The 10273-nt window shown below is 35.4% G+C and overlaps 1 long non-coding RNA gene across 1 annotated transcript; it reads right to left on the reverse strand.

Moving 5' to 3' along the window:
* Positions 1–509: 509 nt before the first annotated feature.
* Positions 510–2228, reverse strand: LOC113093326 (uncharacterized). The gene is made up of 3 exons (XR_003287725.1): positions 2156–2228; positions 1934–2054; positions 510–1748 (listed from the first exon to the last, which is right to left on the reverse strand). It is a non-coding gene; the product is annotated as an uncharacterized LOC113093326 (long non-coding RNA).
* Between the last annotated feature and the right edge of the window lie 8045 nt (positions 2229–10273).

Below are 10273 nucleotides of genomic sequence, written 5' to 3' on the forward strand. Positions count from 1 at the left end.
ATTATTGAAAATTAACTTAACTTTTTGGTAAACAAAGGGGATTTACTATAAATTTCGTGTTTAAACCTTATAAAAATTTTTGAGGGGGATGATGTACCTTTACAGTTCTGTGTGTGTGATGTTACGCTAGTTTTACTCAAATTAAACGGTCAACTGCTCATAAAGTGACTGTCAGAGCAGTTCTGGAGATGTTGTTCATGTGTTCACGTCTTATTTAGTGAGACAGCAGACGCTGAAATCACCGGAGCGACACGCGCACTTCAGTGTGAGTGATAAAGGAACGCGCGCTTCTTCTCCATTCATTAACAGAGACAAGCAGAACATGAAGGATTCATATTTAAATAGACTGTTCCAACTTAATATTTACAGATATTAGTCCATATCGTGATTTGATGTAAGTGCAATGGCCTATTTTTGATTAATTAAAAAAATGTGGCAAATTCCGTGCCATTCCGCGTTAAACTGTAAATTCCGTTTTTATGACTGGATTCCACGATTCCCTCCGCGTTTAATGCATTGCGGAAATCATAGGGCCCTAGTTGTGGTATGCCAGCCCTATCTTGCAATGGACACACGCCACGACGTTCTATTCACGTTTGCACGCGACCTCAAATCAAAACAATGCTGACTCCTTGCAGTATGCGATTTCGGACTCCGCGCTTGTGTCTCCTTCTGCTTTTTGGGTGATGTAAATGCGTTGTGTCACATTAAAAAAATTATTGCGAAAGAACCTGACGTGAGATTTAAAATAAATTAAAAGAGGCTTCGAGGCAGAGGAATTTGACTCGATCATTTTTTGTAATCGAGTTACTCGAGGAATTGTTTCAGCCCTAGTTAAAACTGATTAGCAAGATTAGCAAGTTCACAAGTAAAATTAATATTAATTTTTTTCCAAGCTGAAAAAAGAGGAAATCAAAATGGAAAATAAGTTGTTGTAAGGGAAACAGGTCAGTTTAGCTCAAATGGAATTATTTATGTTATTTATAGGGAATTTGTTCAGAATCGTTGTTTTATGGTTGATCAGTTGGCCAGAGATTCATTGAATGAGCCTCATAACATCAATCAAAATTATATATATAAAAAGAAATTAACAAAAAAAAAACAAACACTTTATTAGCATGGTAACAGGATCAGCAGTTTAAGACATTATCTTGTAAGCACAAAACAAAAAACATACAATTTTCAGTGTACATAAGACTTTATTGGAGAAATCAAAAAGACATGTAAACTAATCTAACAAACACACACTCATACATTCACACGAGTTGCAGAAACAAAGAGGAATCATATCCATATAGGAAATTACTGAACAGTTTTTAATCAATAAACCAGCAAGAATCTGGAGGTTGTACTTGTGTTGCCTTCATTTTAAAGGAATTAATTTTGCATGGCATGGCTGCAGAAAGGGGTTTCTGTAGGTTGTTGATTGGCTGGAAGTTCAGTAGTCATTGGAAGTGATGTCATGGGCGTTGGCTGAAGGATGGTGTGAAGTCGTGTACAATGGTTGAAGTTTTAAAGTTGGTGCAGACAACATCTGACGTAGCTTTGTGGCAAAACTTAGAACAAAAAACTGAACAGGAAAATAAACTGATGTAGAAGAAAGAAAGAAAAGCTGTTGAGACTAGACGGCTTGTCTTCTCATGCTGGTTGAGTAACAGCAGGCGTGCAGGCCAAAGCACACTTTGAAGAGCGTTTAAAAAGCTGGTCATATGGTACTTTAAAGTGCCCTAATATTGTATTGGAATCCCCTACAACAGGATTAAATGCATTTAAGGTAAGAAAACATTGTAATTTTCAAACCTAACTTTACCGCGCTGAACTTTGAAACATGGATTTAAGAAATTTTAATGATATTTAAGGTCTTATTTTATACAAAGAATCTATGAATGTACCACATTTATCTTAAATGACTGTTTGAAGAATAAACACCCACCTCCTTGTTCCTCGTGTTTTATTCTCAAGGTTTCTGGTTCACTGGTGTTCCCTTCACTCTCCTCTTTAATGAACTCTTAACGCAGCAGATCTCAGTTCAGATTATACTCCTCCAGAGATTCCTAATTGATTCAAAACTTAGTTAACGATTATGAGGATGAGAAAATAACAAGGTACTGAGTCAAGAACTGTATATTTCTCTTTAAAAAAAAACACGTCTAACCGTTTCTATTAAAGCAGCATCCCAACAAAACAACAACACAGAGTGCGGTGAAACTAAACTTCTTCCTCTGAGGTTTAATGGTGTTTGGCAAACAAACAAATGTGTTTAGCGCCACCCGCTGGACTGGAGCAAGAGGGTCTGGCTGCAGACTTGCACTCTCAGACACTTGCACTTCCGCTAGTGACATCACTTGCAGTATTTATTTTTTATTTTGTTGAATTTTTTATTACTTTTTGTTTGAATTTCCCAACATTTTATAACAGTAGCCAGGTGGCGAAGACAAGAAAAAAGAAACTAAATTACAATCTCACTTGCAATCGCTACTTGCACCCTCCGCTACCTGTGACGTCACTTGCAGTCAACACAAATCATGCATGTTGCCAATGGAGAGAAGATGCTGTGGTGATGATTAAACGATTAAACCTAATTTAGTACTATAATGTACAGGGTCCTGCAAGAAAAAGACAAGACAGGCAAATCCGTGGCCAGAACACCAGAATATGAACGCTTGCGCTTGAAGTCTCTCGCTAAGCGTTTTTCTCCCGTAGAAAAACATAAACACTTAACATGGCTTAATGTATTAAGATGCTATTAAAATATCAAATTAAATATACAGTTCATTATTTTAATGAATATGTTTATAGTATTTTCCTCACAAAATGTGGCATTATGGACTAAGATGATAAAGGCCAAACTCAATTTGCCTCTCTACATTATCAAAATACATAACTAATATGTACAGGCAAGCAGGTGAGCCTAATAAGTGCAACACGCAAAGTTTCGCGTTAAGCATTTTCCAATATAGAATAAACTGTCTACAACTCGTTTCACTGTCTTTGTCCATTAAGCTACATTATGCGTTTTATTTATAATGATTTTCTATAGGAGAAAAACTTTTAATGTACAATTTAACGCACTGCGTTCTGTACTCGTCTGCTGGCCTGTACGGAGTTGATCCTTTTAAAATCACTTAATGCATTGCATAATGCACGTTCCCAGATCGCACACGTACATCTGCAAGATGTCTGTTAAAGATCTGTTGATCTGGAAAGCATCTGCTGTCTACAAACATCTGACAGACGTCTTTCAAATTCACGTCAATTTCAAATTTCATAAGCATCTTATAGACATCTATTTGACATCTATTGCAGATGAGCAAACACTCTAAAAAATACATCTTGCAGTCAACAAGACATATAGGCTAGGCCTACTGAATTGTCTTTATCATCTTAGTCTGTTATTAGGGCACATTAAGCATTTTGCTGTTTGAGAGGACAAAGTTTGCCCATTGTGTTCAGCCATCTGCTTGCCTTGTAGTACATTAAATAATTACTGTATATCCAATTTGGTCTTTTAATTGAACTTAATGTATCTTAATACATTGTCATATTAAGTGTTTGTTTTTTTTCTACAGGAGGAAAACGCTTAACGAAAGACTTTGTGCATTGCGTTCATTTTCTGCTGTTCTGTGGCCATGGATTTGCCGGTCTTGTCTTTTTCTTGCAGGACCCTGTAAATTATAGTAGTAGTCGTACTAATTTAGTTTAAATCGTTTAATCACCACCACAGTGTTGTCTCCAGTGGCAACAGGCACGATTTGTGTCAGCGGAGACAGCGGAGAGTGCAAGTAGCGACTGCAAGTGACACTGTAATTTATTTTATTTTTTCTTGTCTTCACCACCTAACTACTGTTGTAAAATGTTGAGAGATTCAAAAATAAAGTTATCAATAAATAAAACAAAATAAAAAAATTAAGCCTGTCTAGCGTCTTGTGTTGTTCAGAGCGTTGGCATTTTTCCGTGTATCATGTTCTGCCTTCCTTGTGTTTGTTTCTCTTCGTTGGATTGTCCTGTCTTCCCGGAATGCCGTCCACTCACCTCATCTCTGGATACACCACTTACCTTCATGGCTCGCTCCCCCGCAGTTCCTGCATCACACTCTCCTGCTGCCAGCTCACCATCGCACTCTGGATCATCGGAGAACCTGCCTCTTCCCGGACTGTGCATCCCCCGTCAAGAATCACCTGTTCCCCTGTCTTCATGTTCATTGATTGTGTACCTTCATTAAATACTGTTTAACTCGCACTTGCTTCCTTCCCTTCCTTTTACAAATCGGTACACAAAACCATTAAAATATGGTCTCAAGAATCCGAGTCTCGAGTAGTCAACACTGTATCCATTGCAGAGTTGAATACGGCTCGTTCAATGAATTGCTGGCCGTCTCAGTGATCAGCCATAAAACAGTGAGTCTGTCTCTTTTTGGTAATGAAAGTACAAATGTATTATTTAGTTTTGCTAAAGAAAATATAAAAAAAGGGATTTTACTGTAGAATGCTGTGTTGCAGACGCAATGAAGAAGGCATCTAAGAAGAAGTCTCGAAGGAGAAAAATTAGAAAATGGAGAAAGACTTTATATAGGAATCTTCTTGGGGATTTCCAGACCTCATAACTTCACAAGACATTGGGATCCTCCTGCTGCTGGTGGATGCAGGTCTCACATCAGTGAGCTTCAGTCTGCAGCTCTGGACGATTCTGAGAAGATGGGGATGCTGAGCTAGTCTTCGAAGGACATCCTAAGTTCCTGCCAGGCCTCTGCCTTGATTTTCCATTCACCAAAGATCCTAGGATTCTCAGCTGATGTCTCTCATTAGCTCTTTTTTACTTTCCTCTGCACTGTAAAAAGTAATCACTAAATCTCCTAAAGAAAAGCTTGTAAATACAATTCAATTAAGCTGTGTTAAATGAACTTTCAGGTGGATGCGGTAGTTAAACTAAACATCTTAAGTAAAACAAATTTAAGAACATCTAGTTCTGTAAAATCTAACAAGCTTGTTAACTTTCTGTTGACTTTACTTAATGTGAAGTTGTTTGTTTATCTTACTGATGAAGACATAGTACTCCTTACTATTTGTTAATCACTCAAATAATCCTAATTAAGGTAGACTAATGTGAGTTGCTTGAGTGCCATTTTGTTCAGAAAACTTATCAGAGTTTCAGGACCATTTCTATTCAGCTGTCAATCATGTCAGCTTAGTTAGAGGTTTCCAACCTTTAAAAACCTACACAAGATCATTTAAACACAAAAGTTGAATAATAAATAGTAATCAGTAGTGAAATGGCCCCAGCTTTATATTATAATACCTGTTTACTTACATAGTAACTAGAAGTGCACACAGTAAGTTACCACCATCCAAGTACACATTGGTACATAGTATCTACAGCCCTAATGTTTGTGTAACTACACATATGTAACAATCCACTGAATGTGTGTAACAGGACATTGGTAATAGCACTTTATGGTAATGAAAGTGCAATGTGTAAAAGGACTAACAGCACTATTGGTTAAAGAAAATGTTGAACTTTATATTAGATTTATCAAGTAATTACTCTGTTACACAGCAGCGGCCAAAAAAATGTCCTTGAAAAAATAACAACCTTGCTTTGGTATGAGATATTATTAAGTATTGCTTTTGATAATACAAGCTCTTTTGTATCATTAAAAAAACATTCCCGTCCATTGTAACACATTTGAATGATTTAATTGTAACCATGTTGTTACAAGGGGAAAAGCATGAACTGTTTATGAATTCCATTTTAAAGATTGTTATTACAGCAGCATGAAAAACAAAAAGGTTATTCAAACTGGGAATAAATAATATAAAGAAACAAAGCACTCCATGACATCAGTCTAAAACTGTTCTGCTTTTTCACAAAAACTCTGTGGTCCACACTGCACAATCAATCTCTTTTCTGCAGTTTGTTGTTTATGCTGATGAGTGAGTTTGTGAATTAGTGAGCGATCACTAAAAAACTCCAGAGTCCTCCACTGCAGTCAAAAATAAATATGCTGTAAAGAAACAAAGCAAATCCAATTTAAAATGCGACAATTGACACCTTTCAGTCATTTCACTTTACACATTTCACATGAATCAATCTAGCTTGAAATCAAATGTGTCAAAATCAAATCAAAGTGTAAATTATGTTCATAAAGGATGTTCATATGTTCATAGTTTCTGCTTATAGTGTACATACACTTTTACATAATCCATCTGTATAGTATGTTCATAGTACACCCGTCTGTATACAATGCTGATAGTATTTAAAATCTGTATATTATGTTCATAGTACTGCCTTATTTGTATATTTATTTGTAACATATTGTAGACACTGAATATTCTGTACTTACTGCTTATTGCACTTCTGGTTAGATGCTAACTGCATTTTGTTGCCTTCTAACTTACATTGCAGGGGTTAAAGTGGGCCGGAACGGTCCGGAACTGCGTTCCAGCATGTCATATAAGTTAATAAATCAATAGAATCATTAAAATCAATGATAGAGCGATGGTAGGTTATAGTAAAAAAAATAAAAATGTTGCTATGCACTGTCAAATTGCAGCCAGCCTGGTGCTTCCTATCTGAAAGAGTCTTTACGCATCAAGTAATATCACGCCCTGGCCCGCCTTTTTTTACTTGAAGAAAATAGTTTGCAATTTCATCAGCAGAAGTCAGCTTCAACACTCTCGAAGGAGTTCGCAGGCCGCCCCCGTACAATACAAAATCAACCACAGTTATACCCTGACAGAGGATACTAATTGCGTCAATACATAAGTCAACAAAATTCTGATTGGTTCCAAAACCAAGATAAACTCTCCAAAGACGTATTTCTGATACGCTGGACACTGGCAGTTGATAGTTTGTCCTGGGACTGTCTGAGCTTCTCCCTGTACAGACAGATACTAACACACATACACAGAGAACTTATCTAAAATTCAAGGCTTTCTAGCACTGGCGAGTGTCTTATCATTACGGTTGGATACACACACATAATATGTGGACATTAATCTTGAGGAAAAGAAATACAGCAGACATAAGGTTACACATTTCACTCTTGCTATAACTTGATTAATAGTCAAACAAGAAATCATGTAATAATATAATATAATATCAGTATGAAGGATATGGCAACTCGGCATCCACTCCTTCAGTCCCCCGTTTTAGATCAATGTGGGGTCTAATACCCCACATCTGGTCTAATAAATTAGGTCGGGTGTAGTTGTGATGCATGCTAATAATGCAGGCTGTTTGTCAACTTAAACATGTGCATATACTTAACATCTCTGGTACTGGCTGACATTTCTAGTAATAAACACATTATTTTGTACAAAATACTTCCCATATACATTCTTACTTCCCATATACATTCATCTACTTACCTAATCCCACAATATCTGCACTTGCACTAGTCTTTCTTAACAATGTCTTTTCCAGTGAATCATTCTGTGTGTCCCTCAACCTGGAAAAGTGTCCTCCATCCATATATACTTTCATCAACATCTATTTGTAAATACCTCTCTTCCTACTACAGCTACTTCACACTTACCCTCTAAAACAAAACATTTATCCAACAACCTTAAGACTAAATTTGCATATTCATTAACCATATTTAACAAATCATTAAAGAAAACCGTATACACTATAACCAATTCATTTTTTTTTACCTTTAAGAAGGATATTTGTCTTATTTGTTTTCTTTTAACATGTCTTATACAACTATGATGAATTTTTGTTAATTTGGTCATATCGTAAAATAAACTCATAACCACCGTTATTGCATTCCTGACATATGTCAGACCCTCAGTCACCTCACAGATACCAAAAACAGACATTGCTTATAACCTAAATCCCAGGAAAGATACCCTTATTTTATGAAAATCTATAATTTTCCAGATCAATGGTGCAATTAGAGTGATTGAATATCCATTATACCCTTTCACTCCAAACTTGGTGTTAAAAAAAACACAAAAATGAACAAACCAAAAATAAGTAAGATCAATATTGAGCCATCTTTAAAAATAAAAATAATCATAATCATTATTTCCTCGAAAACCTAGAGCAGTTCCTAGTTTATTACTTAATAGCCCTTTTATTAAGTTTTACTTTCACCACGAATCCAGTTGCAGTCATCATAGATCACATGCTGTTTAAACATATATGAACCATTAAACTAAACTTGTCATAGTTAACAACATTTGATCAAAATTAAATTTTAAGTATTGAAGTGTCTAACTTCAAAAATACAACTAACCCGTCCACTTATTGTCATGCATGTATTTTTATACCATGACATTACTGTTAACCATACTCATTGCCTTTTTATGACCTTTTTTTTAATGCAAATCTTGTCAATTATCATACCATATTACTGTACTCAGACTATATTAATGACACATTCAGAGGCAAATCATCAATACTTCGTATAAAGTCAATTTAGTTCTCACTGTTTTGTCAGTTAGAAATGCTTACAGGTCCGCTACGTGATCAATGTCTTAAAAACCCTTCGTTCATGTTTGTCATTTGGCAGTGATATTTATTTACTCAAAATTATTATAAACTGAAAAAGAGCAGACAGATTTTTCCAATACTATTACTAAATGAACAATACTATTACTTAGTTCTAAACGGCCAAATATTTATTAAAGAGACATCCTCAGTTTCTGTAAATCTGTATTGAAACAGTATACATTATCAAAAAGCCTTGTCAGTGTTCACAATATTAATTTGATTTGACTTGACTAGGTGTTCATAAGCAGCTCTATAGAGCCTATTACAATTGTGTTGTTTAAACATAATTTATTTATTTATTTTGCTGTGCTATTTCAATTAATTCAAACCTCTTGTTATGGAATTCCTCCATTAAGGGGCTATCCCAGGAGATCCACACCTTTTTGTTCAACTTATCTCTGTTCTACATAGACCACTACATAAAGCTTTTGCACTATATTACACAAGCAGGATTCACTCCTTTGTTTTCCCACCAGGCTTCTTTATGTGAGGGTGCTCTCTGGATAAATTGGTTAGTGATGTAGCCAATCTGTCACTGTTTTTCTGCCGTCAAGTCTAAAATATTTACCTTTACCATTCAAACAACAAAGTGTTAACTTGTTAAAATTTAGACCCTCATTTAAATTTAGGCATGGATTTTAAACCCATTTTGGACGGCAAACTTAAATTTCACAAATTCAATCATATAAACACTCTTAAACATATTAATCCAGAGAGTGATTTAAATCAGCATTATAAAAGACAAAACAAGTCATTATTACCAGTAGCAGACAGAGCTGGATAACCAATACACTTAAAGCTCGTCCCATGTTCGGCATTGTCTTTTTATTAGTTTCACTCAGAATTATCGACTTCTGTAAAGTAATTTCACTTAACACATCTGTAATGATAAAACCCTCATTCCAGAGGTTAGTGAGTCTAGTGACACAATTGAAACAAAACAGGAACAGAATCGTCCCCCAAAAATATATAGTAGCCATCCTCGTGCATGCACACACTTAACACATGAATATTTAACAGCTCATATTTAAGGTTTGCTTTTGGTATTAAATCGGAAGGATTTAAACTTAAACATTGTCTGTGCATATTACTAGTTTGAACCTAGTCTCTTATCTAATCTCAAAGTTTGCCTGATCATTAATGATTTTTATTTTTAGTAAAATCAGCTGGGTTGTTTTGGTCTTAAAATCATTGCTCTCTTTTGGTTACTTTTACTTAGTAGGCCGATAAGAGAAGCAGAGCACCATCCCTGCCTCCACTCAAGCACTCTCTCTCTCTCTCTTACTGTGCAAAAAAATATTATTTATTTTGACAATTTGTGCCAAACTTTAACTTAGACTTTAATATCTAATTCATTACAACATCTTCCTACGTGTGTTATGTTCTCGTCAGTTCTAGGACCCTAGTTTTTCCTGACAGCGCCACCTACCATACTGGACGATAAAGCGATGGCTGCAGTTTCAGGACCGCAGTTCTAGTACCCTGTTGGTTTAGTTTGCAGTCACGTTACTTTGTATATAGCATCAATATATTAACCTCAGTAGCATTTTTTTTTAAATGTGATTTTTGATTCAAAATGCAGCAGAGGTTAATTACTAAGTGTGCTTTGAGTCACAATTTTAAATTTAAACATGAATTTACACAAAATATAAATGAAATATCAATTTTGTAAAGTTGATGTATCAATTTTAAAACAATTGTAAAAAATTAAGAACCTTAAAAGTCTTAGTGTCTTGAATTATACAGTATATTGATTAACCTACTTAAGGGGAATTAG

The sequence above is a fragment of the Carassius auratus genome, unplaced genomic scaffold, assembly GCF_003368295.1.
Source record: "Carassius auratus strain Wakin unplaced genomic scaffold, ASM336829v1 scaf_tig00214963, whole genome shotgun sequence".
NCBI lineage: Eukaryota > Metazoa > Chordata > Actinopteri > Cypriniformes > Cyprinidae > Carassius > Carassius auratus.